The sequence below is a fragment of the Artibeus jamaicensis genome, unplaced genomic scaffold, assembly GCF_021234435.1.
Source record: "Artibeus jamaicensis isolate MK-2021 breed Jamaican fruit bat unplaced genomic scaffold, CSHL_Jam_final scaffold_286, whole genome shotgun sequence".
In the NCBI taxonomy this organism is placed as follows: Eukaryota; Metazoa; Chordata; class Mammalia; order Chiroptera; family Phyllostomidae; genus Artibeus; species Artibeus jamaicensis.
In genome coordinates, this window is record NW_026522034.1 from 7,924,671 (window position 1) to 7,938,024 (window position 13,354).

The following is a 13,354-nucleotide window of genomic DNA, read 5'->3' on the forward strand; positions in this document are numbered from 1 at the left end:
AGTTGGTTCATCACTTATGCATGGCATGAGCAGTGTTATGATTTAGCTAATCACCATCAGTTATTCATCCGATTGCTGCCTGGAGACAGCGCTGTGCCTGCTTGAGCCAGAAAGGGAGGCTCCCACCCAGAACGCCATGGAGAGACCATCCGATCGGTCTGACTGTCCCTTCTGGTGGTGCAGGGCTCAGGATTGTAGACCCCTGGCATCTTGGAGGAGACGCTGTTAGCAGCACCCCACAGGCAGGGGCAGTCATGATGTCTGCTTCCTGGGGTCCAGCTAAGATCAGGCATCTCAGAGACATGTCTGGCAGCAGGGCCCAGGCATTGAAATCACAGAGTTCTGGGTTCTAATCCCAGCTCTGCCTCTCGCAAGCTGTGAGAGCTTCATCAAGTCACTCAGCTTCTCTGGGCTGCAGCTTATTCATCCATACAATGGGAAAACAACTCCATTCCTGGCAGAGAGAGTGTAAGAATGCAAAAAAAATACATGAATAGAGTTCCCAGCATGTCTGCACATAGTAGGCACTTGGTCAAGGGCGGCTCCCATGATCACAGCCCTAGTGGGTCCATCATATGTGTCGTTGGATGAATGTCTGTTTTCAAAGGAGAATTCAGGCACAGAAGGCTCCTAAAGGGTGGATCTGGCACCAGGGGTCAGCCTACTTTGAGATAAATTCTACTTGCATGGAGCTCTTTTGAGATGGGTCTCAGATCTTGAAATATCTAAGCTGAAGAAAACTCAAAAAGCACCTACTCCAGGGCTGGAGAGGGCCAAAGAGGCAGAGATGGACCAAGCTCTCAGCCTTGAACATGCTAGAGGTAACAGATGAAGCTCAGTGGCCCCAGATTGTAGAGATGAAGGGCCCTGGAGATTGTTCTGTCTAACCCTTCACTGCAGAGATGGGGGAACAGAAGGCAGAAAGAAAACTAACTGGTCAAGATTGCCTAGCCCATGAAGGACAGAGTTGGGGTCCCAGCCAGTCTTCAGCCTTCATAGCTCCTTCCACTGCTCCGCAGGACAGACCAAAATAGAGACAGATAATCATCAAACTCCCAGGGGGAGCGGGCTGCCCTTGGAATCATTGGGCACCTAGTCCCCCTTCACAGTGCTTAGTTAGGATTGCACAACAGATTTGTCCACAGATATGTGAGTGACAGGAAGCACAGGCTGAGCCCTAAAGCCTTTGGCAGACCCTCAGTTTCCTTATTTGCACACAGGAGCCCTTAGTGTCTGCCCTTCGGGGCTGATGATGAGATTAGATGAGCCCAACTGCATGAAATAGGAGGCAGGTGGGCTGGCCAGATGAAGAGTCCTTTTCCCTCCAATCAACAAGCTTAGAGTAAAAAGACACCAGCTTAAGGGGTGACCTAAATCCAGCTATACACAAGCAGCCAAATTAAAAAGTGAAAACATGCTAGCTCATCTCAGTACCATACCTTCGTTCTGGCTGTTCCCTCTCCCAGGAATGCCCTTCCCTCCTCACTCTCTCCAGCCCTCCAGCTCATCCTCTCAGCTCCTAGTCAATCCCACTTTCTCCCCAGAGCCCCTTCTTCCTCCTTAGTGTCAGGAATGCCTTCCCCTCTCCACACCTCACGTGACCCTTCCTGACTGCAAGTGCAGTACACTGTCTGTCCACTAGTGATTGGCCCCAGGTGGAAAGCGCTAGGTAGATGAGCCATTATTTAAGAGCTAAGCTACCTTGGCCTCCCTGGACTTCCACTGACTCATCTGCAAAATGGACAGGCAAAGGTAGGCTACTCTTGGTGACCCCAGGCATCACGTTCTTAGGCAAAACTTCCAATAAAATACTGACTGTGATGGGACTATGAGGGCCAGTCCAATGAACATCACCATGGAAACCAGTGCCATTATGTTGAATTCCCCCGTCTCCATAGGATAGAAACTCAGAGTCTGAGTTAATTTAATGTAAAGAAATGTAAATGTTCTTGCCCACCAGGGCTTGTGCCTTGAGGTTTCTAATCACCGCTGGAAGGCCTGTGCCTGTCCACCTCTTGCCAGCCCCCTCCTCCTCACCTAGACCAGCCCTGAGCTTGCATCTCCACACATCTCCCTATGTATCACGATTACCCACACACCTGTGCTGTGCAACCTGCCAAGCCATAGCACTTCCAGTGCTCAATAGCCCTCGAAATGCATTTCATTTCTTATCACAAAACTTGGACAGTGTGGAGGGCGGAGCCTCCCATGACAAGTGGGGCCATCAACCTCCCACCACCAACTGGTGAGTTCACCAGGCTGGACACTCCATACCCATTAGCCCCAAGTATGACCAGAGAGCTCCAGTCTGACCAGGCCTGGGGCTGAGCCCACTCCCTCATCCCACAACATCCTTACCATCTACTTGCAAGTGACTGTGAAGCTGTTTTGCTGCTGAGATACCAAAAGCTAGAGGGTCATGGGGCTAGTGCATTCTTTCACAGAGTGAGATGTAAGCCTCCCACAGAAATGGAGGTGTCATGCCTATGTGGGTATCCCCCTCAATGCTGGGAACTTAGGACCTGTCATCCCAAACACCCAGTTTCCCCTATTCTTTTTGGAACTTCTTGCTCCGATTGATACCTGGCTGTCCCCTAACACACAACTTCCCTGCTCCCTCTCAATGGGAGACTAAATTCTCTTCCACATCGCATACCCCCTGGTGCTTCTAGGTGAAGTGGGTGACCTCCTAACCTCTCATTGCCCTCCCAAAACACTTATCCATCCTCCTCTTCAAAATCACCACCACCAGCTCCTCTGAACTCCCTGTCACCACTGTCCTTGTTGCAGGGTACCCACTGCTGCCCTGGGTTGCATCCTTCATTCATTGCAGACTTAACCAACACCCTCACCCTCTGGCTTGCTCTCAACCCCTAGGCTGTCATCATTTTGGGTGGCTTCGACATCCACTTGGAGGATCCATTTAGCATTGGGACTTCTCTGTTCCTCCACCTGGCCAGCCCCAACCACTGTTCCGCACCTGCTGCCCTGGGCATCATACTTGATTTTGCCTCCACGAAAACTGCACCCTGGAGTGTCTGCACATAATAGGCACTCAGTCATCTACACAACATCTACCTCCAGCATCCTGTGGGTGACCACCTCTCACCTGTCATCCTTCCAGAGTACACTCCCTGTGCCTCATGAGGCCCTCCAGCCCCTAGCCAGCACCATCTCAGAATCAGTTCCCTCTGCTGCCCTCACATCCATTTTTCATGCTCTTTGGCTGCTCAGTGCTACAATGGTTAGCAGCCCTGGTGTGCACTTTCCCATTCTCCTAAACAAGCATTTCATCTTTTCTGCTCTCCATACACCCCTCACTGCCCTCACCCTCATGGGCCTCATGCTTTGTTCAGAAAAGAATACAAATCAGAAAGAACCCTCCTATCTTCCCATCAGGAATCCCTCCCATATCTGTACCCACTCTCTGCCTCCCTCTTGCCCAACAGATGGATGAAGTTCACTGCTCTGCCTAAGACACTCCCTCTATGTGGAGCATGGATGCCAACTCTCTTACCTGCGCTGGGACTTGGGTCTCTCTCTTTCTGCATCACTACCTTCTCCCTCTCCACCAGTCACTGATCCATGGCAGGAGGCATGCATGCTCTGGGTTCTCTTACAATAAGCAAAACCCAATCATCTCCACACTCTCCCCACTGTTGTCTTATTTTCCTGCTCCCCTTCACTGTAGCTGCTATCTCCACTTTCTTCTTGGACATTCTGTCCCAAGGGCTACAGACATGCATATGCACCCCTGGCTAGGGAACCGGTGGGCAGTGGAGCATGGACAGAATCCAAGAGGAGGAGAGAGGACAGCTCAGGGGAAGAAGAAATGACCCTCAGAGGTCATACAGAGAAGATGGTCTTTTCCAGGAGCCATCTGCAAATCTGTGTTTTAGAAGGATATTCCAGAAGCACTGGGTGGAGTGGAGGGAGGGGAGGTCAAAAGAGGAGAGTCATTAGAAGGACACAGAAGTGATCCAGTGATAAATCAGGAAGGCCAGACAGTGGAGACCGAGAAGGGATAGATTCTGAGGACAGAGTGAGGGAGTGTAGAATCGCCATCAGGACTGACAATGGATTAATCAGCATTTTCAGAGTGAGGAAGGAGCAGGCACTGACCTTTCCCTCTGCCTGGAACACTCTCCATACACTTTCTGTGCTTTTTTATCAACAGGTGCTTTCCCACCACAAAACTGACCAGACTGGGTGTTTCTGAATTGATTTGACTATCTCTTTCCCCAACGAGCTGTGATCGCTGCTCTGCCAGAGACTTGTCAGCACTGCACTCTCCATTCACCACTCCACCCAAAGCTGGCATGGTGGGCTCTCAGCACACATTCAAGGAAAGGGGGGATGATGCAGTGGTGAGGATGGGCCGGAGAGGAGCAAAGAGGCCAGGCTGTGGGGGTATAACGCCAACCTCAGAACTTGAGTTTTATCCTACAGTTACCAGGGAGACACTAGAGGCTCTACCTACAGAAGTGACATGGCCAGCTCTGTGTGTGAGATAAATCCATCTCACAGCCATGGAAGAGGAATTTGAATAGGGTAAGACTAGAGGAAGAGGGATCAGTCCAGAGTCAGTTCTGATACTCCAGGCAAAGCAACTCAACCCTTGATCTTGGAAAGAGGAAAAGGAATGGAGAAGGATTAGCGTTAGAAATACCAAGGAGATAAGATTGACAAGGTAGGATGATATACTGGAATAGTGAATTGGTTGGTGGCCTAGGCAGCTGGATGGATGGTGTCACTTGCAAAGATGGGGCAGTGGGTAAAGGGTGCTGTAATAAACTGTACTTTGGATGTGTTGAATCTAAGGTAACTGTGGAGGATTTGGGAACATGTGGACTAGATTGGCAGTTGGAAATGTGAAGGTGATGCTCAGGGTGGAGCCCAGGACTAGAGATGGAGGTTCAGGAGCCACCAGCAAGGAGAAGTGGTGACCACAGTGGCATGAAGATCAGGCATGAAGTCAGGTGGCATGAAATCACCTGGAAAGGTCATGTTGAGTGAGAAGAGAAGCAGCTCCAGGACAGAACCATGGAGAGTGCCCACCATTGAGGGTCAGCATGGGGGAAGGACACAACAAGGAGACAGAGGGAAAAAGGAAACAGGGACAACCAGGACAGAACGTTATCCCAGACACCAGGGAAGAAAGTTCCAGAAGGATTGGTCATCAGTGGGGTCAATATCAGTGGCAAATAAGAGAAAGGTTAAAGTTCCCTACCAGATCAGGCAATATAGAGCTCACTGGTGGCCTTCGTTTGTCAAAGCAGTTTCCATGGAGTTGGGTATTCCAGGCTGAGGAATGAGTCAACGGTAAGAAAGTACATGCCACTTGATTAGTTAGTTAATGGCTTTGTTATCATTGCTACTGCACCTTATTCCAAAAAGAAGCAATTCCTCCACTGTAAAATAAATATTACAGTTGAAAGCCAAAAGATGGAAGCAAACCAAGTGTGCACTGACAAATGAATGGATAAACAAAATGTAGTCTATACAGTGAAATATTAGTCAACCTTAAAAAGGAAGAAAAATCTAAAACATGTTACAATATAGATGAACCTTGAAGACATTATGCTAAGTGAAATAAACCAGTCACAAAAGAGCGAACACTGTATGATTCTAATTATATGAGGTCCTTAAAATAGTCACATTCATAGACACGGAAAGTAGAATGGGGGTTGGCCAGGGCCTGGGGGGATTGGAAAACAGGGCATTATTATTTAATGGGTGTGGGGTTTCAGTTTGGGGAGATGAAAAGAATTCTGCAGATGGATGGTGGTAATGGATGCACAGTAATGTGAACATACTTAATGCCATTGAACTGTACACTTAAAAATGATTAAAAGAAAAGAAAAATATATATTATAATGTGGACTAATATAATTACTGGGATTGAGCATTTTATTATGTTCTGAACTTCCCAGTAACCAAGATATAAAGGGAAACATTTGAGTCTTGATGTTTAATAAATGGAAAAAATATTACTATCAAAAAATCTCAAGTCCATCTACTCCCACCCCTGTCCAGGGCACTTGCCTTAGAGATTCTTATAAGGGGCATTAACTGCATAAAGGATAATACAGTATTCCAAAAATATATAAAGACATATTCATTATATAACCATGTCTGCCAGTGGTACTTGGGAAAAGGTGAGGGGGAAATCTATAAAACCTAACTCAAAGAACCTTTCTGATGAAAGTGAAGTAAATAAGGTCTAGATGCGAAGATTTCCAGGACGCGATTTACAATTCCAAAATAAATAAATAAAGTCTACTTAATGGTGCCTGTAGGAATTCCGGGGGAGGCATCCAGGAGACAGCTGGCAACTTGCTTCCAAACTCATGGAAAAGGTTAGAGGTGGGGATCTGGGCATCGTCTGCACAGAGATGGGACCCAAATCTATAAGCAAGAGTGTGAAGGCCAGGGGGAGTGTGGAGTTCCAGAAAATGATGGCTCATAGACCCCCTCATTAGCCCAGGACCCAAATACTGTGGCAACGGGCAACAGCTGCCACTGCAGGAGTAAGAACTCATATCTTCTGCCTCTATCAGTATATGCCATGGTGCCAGGGCACTTCTCTGTCCAGGAGAAAGAACAAATGCCAGACATCGGAAGACCTGAGCAAGAATCTCATGGTCTAACTTCTAGCACTGTGGCCTTGGACAACTTACATAGGCTCTAGCAACCTCAAGATCCGCATCTATAAATGATGACAAAAATTTAACAGTCCCTTCTTTGTTTTCCTCATGAGGTTATTGGCAGCAGGAGGGTGGCTTGAGAAAGCTTTAGCCCATGTCCACCTCATCCCCTCTCTTCCTCCTCAACATCGCAAATAGATACCTGCCCAAATGGAAACAATGGGGCCCCTGTGCAAAGGTTGCTCCAGAAAGCCTCCTTTTTAAAACATTTTTATTGTTGTTCAAGTACAGTTTTCTGCCTTTTCCCCCCAGCCCTCCCCACCACCCCAGCTCTCCCCACATCCATCCCATTCCCCCCCTTATTATTGTCCATGTGTCCTTTATACATGTTCCTGCAAACCCTTCATTAATTTCCCCTATAACCCCTTCCCCGCTCCCTTCTGGTCACTGTAAGCCTATTCTCAGTTTCAGTGTCTTTGGTTATATTTTGCCTGCTTTTTCATTTTGTTTATTAGGTTCCTGTTAAAGGTGAGATCTTATGGTATTTGTCTTTCACCAGCTGGCTTATTTCATTTAGCATAATGTTCTCCAGCTCCACCCATGCTGTCGCAAAGGGCAGGAGCTCCTTCTTTCTTTGTGCTGCATAGTATTCCACTGTGTAAATGCACCATAGTTTTTTGATCCATTCATTTACTGATGGGTACCTAGGTTGCCTCCAGCTCTTGGCTATTGTAAATTGTGCTGCTACGAGCACTGGGGTGCATAGGTTCTTTTGGATTGGTGATTCAGGGTTCTTAGGATATAATCCTAGCAGTGGAATTGCCAGGTCAAAAGGCAGTTTCATTTTTAGTTTTTTGAGGAAATTTCATACTGTTTCCCATAGTGGTTGCATCAGTTTGCAATCCCACCAATAGTGCACTAGGGTTCCCTTTTCTCTACTTGTAGAAATCTTTCCAACGCTCATAGAAAGACTCCTTTTTGATTTGCTGCTCCCATGGTCCACATACATGAATAGTTAGGACTTGCCTCTAATTGAAATATTGACTATGATGAGCCATGTGACAGCAGAATACTATCTACAAACTACCGACACACATGGGTGCTTGTGACTGGCCCAGGGTCCATTCCAGCTATCGAGGTAACAGTGATATCCTTCACCAAGCTGGGAGCTTGGGACAGGGCATGGGGAAGGAAACATGGTGTCCACAATTCTAGCATCTGATGAGCCTGAGGACATTGCAGGTGGAGCTCCAGGAGTCTGTTGCCCATAGAAGTCCAAAACCACCAGTAGATCTGGGAGAAAGAAATTTGATCATCACCAGCATATAGGTAGAACTGGAAGCCAACAGTGGGACCCTTTCAAAGAGAAGCTTGAAACTAAAAGTATTAAAGACTTTAACAGTGAGATGACTGACTGCTGGGCATTAAGAAGGGGCTGGAAAAGATCTGAGACAATCTGAAAGTATCTATGCATGCTGACATGTGCACCACACCCAAGCCCACCTGGGATGGCCCCTTACTGTGCTTGGCTCCTGACCTGAGAAAGTCTGCAGAAAGCAGCCTTGCATTAGGTTGGAGGGGCTTGCTGGCCAGCCTCTATCAGACACATCACCTCTCAAAACCACAGTCCGGATGGCTATGCTCAGTAATCATGTGTTTAAAAAGCAATAAGACTAAATGCTTTTCCGTTTCCCCTTTGAGAGACCATGTATGATAAATGATAGGCAATTTCATGGTTGGAGTTTCAATTTCCGAAAATATTAGTGCTATTCCCCAAGCTCCACTTCCGAGATAAATTCTTTTTGGCAGCCTCCTTCGTTGTCTCCTAATTCCCTGATTCTGAATATATTTGGAAGTCTGGTGTAAATTTTATCAGCTCAGCCCCTGGTCCGCACTGGAAAGTATGTTATCCACCTTCTACTCTTTCAGATTCTTGTTGCATTTGCTTCTAATCAATGGGTATTTATTAAGTAGCTTCTGTGTTCCCAGCCTTGCACCACGTGTTATAGTGGGTATAAAGACACTACAATCATGCATTTCATCATGAAACATCAATCATGTATCTAGTCCCTTGAAATTCAAAGCAACAACAACTCTACGGTGGCTAGAACCTCATGCTTGTTTCACACATCCCAATTTTATTGTTAGAGAAAATGAGACTCAGAGCTAACCTAGTAAAACTAGATGGAGCAAGGTAAAAGAGAATGAGCACCTACAAATGGTCAGATAATGGGCCAAATGCTTGTCCAGCCCTCTGCACAAGAGTGCTATGCACAGTCTGGAAAAAACTAAGCTATTTTTGTTCACAAAAACTCAAGGTTGATGCTATTATCCCCATTTCACAGATGGGAGAACTGAGGCTCAGAAAGGCAATTGTACCCATTGTGGTCTCATTCCATTAGACCACACTGCTTCTCCTAAGGTCAGCAGCCTGGATGGTCCCAGCAGTCATCTCCAAACCATGGGAATTCCCTTGTTTGTAAACAGCAAAGAACCAGGTCAACAAGTGGAAGGAGAATAGCCTGCTTGTCCCTTGGCTTCCCATTCCTCAGCAGCCTTGGCCTGCCCTAGCACTAGGATCCCTCTGAAGTTTCCCAGGCTTGTATTCTCAGTGTATCACCAACGCTCAAGCCCAGGCCCCTTTCTCTCATGATGTTATTCCCTCCTCCTAACCACGCCCTTCCCATCATGGATCATCCTACACCCCATGACAATCTCTCTACCATTCCTTTACCCTTCAGAGGGGCTACTGCATGCACAAGATGACAATTCCTTCTCTTATAAGCTCATGGACTCCTCAAAAGAGTGGGCAAAAAGCTAGCACTCCAAAAATTTTGAGGAAAACACTGGGGTAAAATGAAATGTAATAGAGCAAAATGAGATTAAGTCTCCCAGGATAGAAGAAACAAAACACAATGTAATGGAATAGAACCAATAAAAATAGTATGACAGTGCTAGAAAAAATGTAGGAAGGAAAACAATCAGAATACAATAGGATAGACTGGAACTGAATAAAAGAGGGTGCAATGGACTAAACAGGTTGAACTAGACTAGAATAGGTCTGACCAGGATGGAAAAAAATGGAACAGAAATAAACAGAATAGACCAGATCAGAACATAATTGTACATGGTAGAAAAGATTAGAACAGGAGAGGATAGGATAGGTTAGAAGAGAATTCAACAGAGTGACACAGGGTGGAACAAACTTGAACAGATCTGAGCAGAATAAAGTACAACAAAATAATAGGGCTCTCACCAAATGTTGTATAACAAGATGAAATAAAATTCAGTTCATTCATTCAACAAGTATTTATCAAGTGCTAATCTGTCCGAGGTAAGGAAAAAAATAGACATAGTCCCTGCCCTCACAGAACAGTGACTAGTAAGAGGGACAAAAAGGATACTAATAAGCATTAATAAATATATAATTACAAACTATGCATGTCCATGAAATACCATGAAAGAATGAACAGGTGGCCATGATTAAAGATGGAGGCATAATAGTAATAATAAGGAAGTCAGGAAAGCTGAGACCTAAAAAATGAGGAGGAGTTGGAGACACATGAAGAACCAGGGGAGGACATGCTAGGCAGAAAGAAAAGTAGGTCCACAGGCCCTGAGGCAGGGAGGAGTTTGGTCCATTCAAGAAACCAAGGAAGTTCAATGTGAGCAGAGTTCAAGGATCAAGGCCTAGGTGACAGGAGATCAGGGCCTGGGGGCAGTTTGAATTTCACTCTAAGTGCAATGAGAAGCCACTAAGGAAGCAACAATAACTGCAGGGTGTTTCGTACTGCCTTTTTGGCTGGTATAAAGGAATAAATTAGGGCAAGGAGACCATGTAGGTATCTACTGCTGTTGTCCAAGTAGTGACAATGGTGGCTTGGAGCAGAGTGGCAAAGGCATCAGAGGGGAGAGATGCAGCCGCCTGGAGAAATATTTGTAAACATAACCAAGGATCTGCCAGTATATTGGACATGGGCTGGCAGAAAAGAAGTTCTAAAGGAACCTCTGGGAGCTGCTGGTTTTATTTCCTGAGATAAAGCTAAGGAGAGATGGTTTGGGAAGTAAAACTAAGTTTCCTAAGGTTTGGATATTTAGGTCAAATAGAGATGTCAAGTAGATTTGAAGCTATATAATCTTGGAGCTCCAAGGAGGATCTGAGCTAGAGGCATAAAATGAGGAGGTGTCAGTGTATAAATACCTCGTGGTGCCCTAGGACTGCATGAAACCGTACATGCAGGAGTCAGTGCAGAACTTTACCAGTGCAGGTTCCCTGGTCTCCGAGCATAGGAATCCCCAGGGTGCTCGTTGAACATGCAGATTTCTGGGCCTCCAGGCCACTAAAATGGATCTCTGGGCATAAGGTTCAGGAGTCTGCATGTTTGGCAATCACCCCAGAGTGTCTGGATGCCTTTTAACATGCATGGAACATTGGTCTAGGGAGAGAATGGAGGAGGGCAAGGTCCCTGTCATGGAGAAATGTGTGTGTTCGCACCTCAGGAAGGAGAACCAGCAAAGAAGATGGAGGTGTAGGCTGAGAAACAGGAGGAAAATCAGGAGAGGATGGTGTCTCAGAAGCCAAGAGAGGAGGAGTGTCAGGACCAAGTGACCCTGACGCTGTGTGCACAAGCGCAGGAGTGTGCCATGAATTGTGGCAATGTGCACACCTCCGAGGAGTTGGGGCAGGGGATGCTGGGCCCCACCAGAGTGAAGTGGGCAAGACTGAGTGGATCAGAGGACAAGAAAGTAGAAGAGAAGAATGGATGGCAAGCAAGACCTGTTTATGCAATAGAACAGTTGGGGACAGGTCCTCAAACATATTTTGTCCTCTGTGGTCCCTGTTCCCACAGTCCTCTGGCCAAGAAAATCAGGCTGGCAGTCAGGAGTTTCTCTGCAGAGACCAGGCCCGCTGTCCTTTCCACCTTCCAACCACCGGGGTCAGCATTCTCAGCTGTCCCTCTCTGATGCTGCTGAGGTCTTCCCTGATGGCCTGTCTCCCTCCGCAAGCATGCTCCCCCGCTGTGTCTCTCCCCTCTTCTCCCAGAGCACTTTGCGGGCTGCAGCCAACTGCGGATATAGGTGCTAAGGATCCACTGCCACCTGTGTACTCAGGTCCTACTTCCAAGGAGTGAACCACTGAGGCTGCAGTTTCATGCACACAGCAGATTAGAGGGACAGTTATTTTTTGGCAAAAGGGCCTTCCTGGAATCCCATAGATCATCCTGACCACTCCCCAGACAGCTGCTTGGCTCTGCCAGGTCCAGAGCCCTGGTCCTCAGTGGGGTAAGGCGATGAAATAGGCACATTTAAAAAGACACATTCAAATTCATATTTGACTTTCATAGTCATAAACGGAAACCAAAAACCTATTGCTTTCATAACACTAACCTCAAAAAGCAAGCCAACATTTTCTTGTTGGTGAGGCTACTGGAAACAAAAAGAGATTTTTAACGAGAGACAAAGCCCTGGAGGATCTTTCAGAACCAAAGTTGGTGAGATGTTTACATTTTCAAAAGGTTAAATAATCTGGGAGGCAGGGACAGCAGCGAGGCCCATCCTTGCTGCCCCAAGGCAGAATTCTGACTCTGTCTCATGTGCTTCCTCCCCACTTGCCTGCAGGGGCCACACACACCTCAGAAGACAGTGGAGCCTCTGCCATCCAACTGGAGGCAAATTCCTGGCAAGAGGCAGCCTGGAGAGACTTCACAGCCCTCCCTGAACCTCTCGAGAAGAATCCAGGGTGGCAGAGGGATTTTCCCCAGGAGAGCAAACGACACACAGTGCCTGTTTGTTTTTAATGCAGGAAGGAACTGAGAACATCTGCTCCGAGAAGCCACTTGAAAGATAATCAGGCAGAGATGTTGGCAAAACAGCTGTGTGGCAGGCGGGGAAGGGGGTGGCCAGGAGTTGGCAGGATGGCGGAGTGGGAGGAGGGAAGCTAAGCTCTGCTAGGAGGGCCCTGGAACTCTGTTGCAGCCTGGGAAGCCCCTCACCCCAGCCTACGCCCACCAGAACTCAGAGACAGCTTCTGCTGGCTGAGAACAGCTCACAGGGGCAGCCCACTCTGCTGAGAGCCCCAAGTGTGCTCACAGAGAAACGCTGTGTCTGGTCTGTGTCTCCTGCAGGGCTCAACTTGATTTCCAGGACAGGACTGACAATGTTGAATTTTACCCTGTGGTCCTGGAAAATAGCGAGGGCCAAAGAAATCTCCCCCCACCCACCCACACACCCACTTACCCATATTTTTTGGACCATAAGACACACCTAAGTTTTAGAGGAAGAAAATAGGAAAAACAATTTTGAAGCAAAAAATGTGGTAAAATAAACAACATAATATTTCACCAATGTAAATGTAAACGGAACTCAACAGCAGCATTAACAACCATTATTCCTCCCAAATTGGGGGAGGGGGTAATGCATCTTATAGTCTGAAAAATATGGTATGTTTCAGAAAAGGCTTACTGCCACTGCAGGCCATTACCATCCTTCCTCGTGTGACCGAGACAGGACTCACCATGCCCCGAGTGTACCTGTGACAGAGCAGACACGCACCCTCCAAATCCCCATTCTTTGTCTTACAAATGATGACCCCAATTCACTGGTTTCCGAGAACTGAATGGGACACAATGCTGGTTCACCATGTGGGTTATGTTTTTCTTCTTTGCCCAGGCCTTTGCCTGAGCCGATATACAATTCCTCCGTACAGG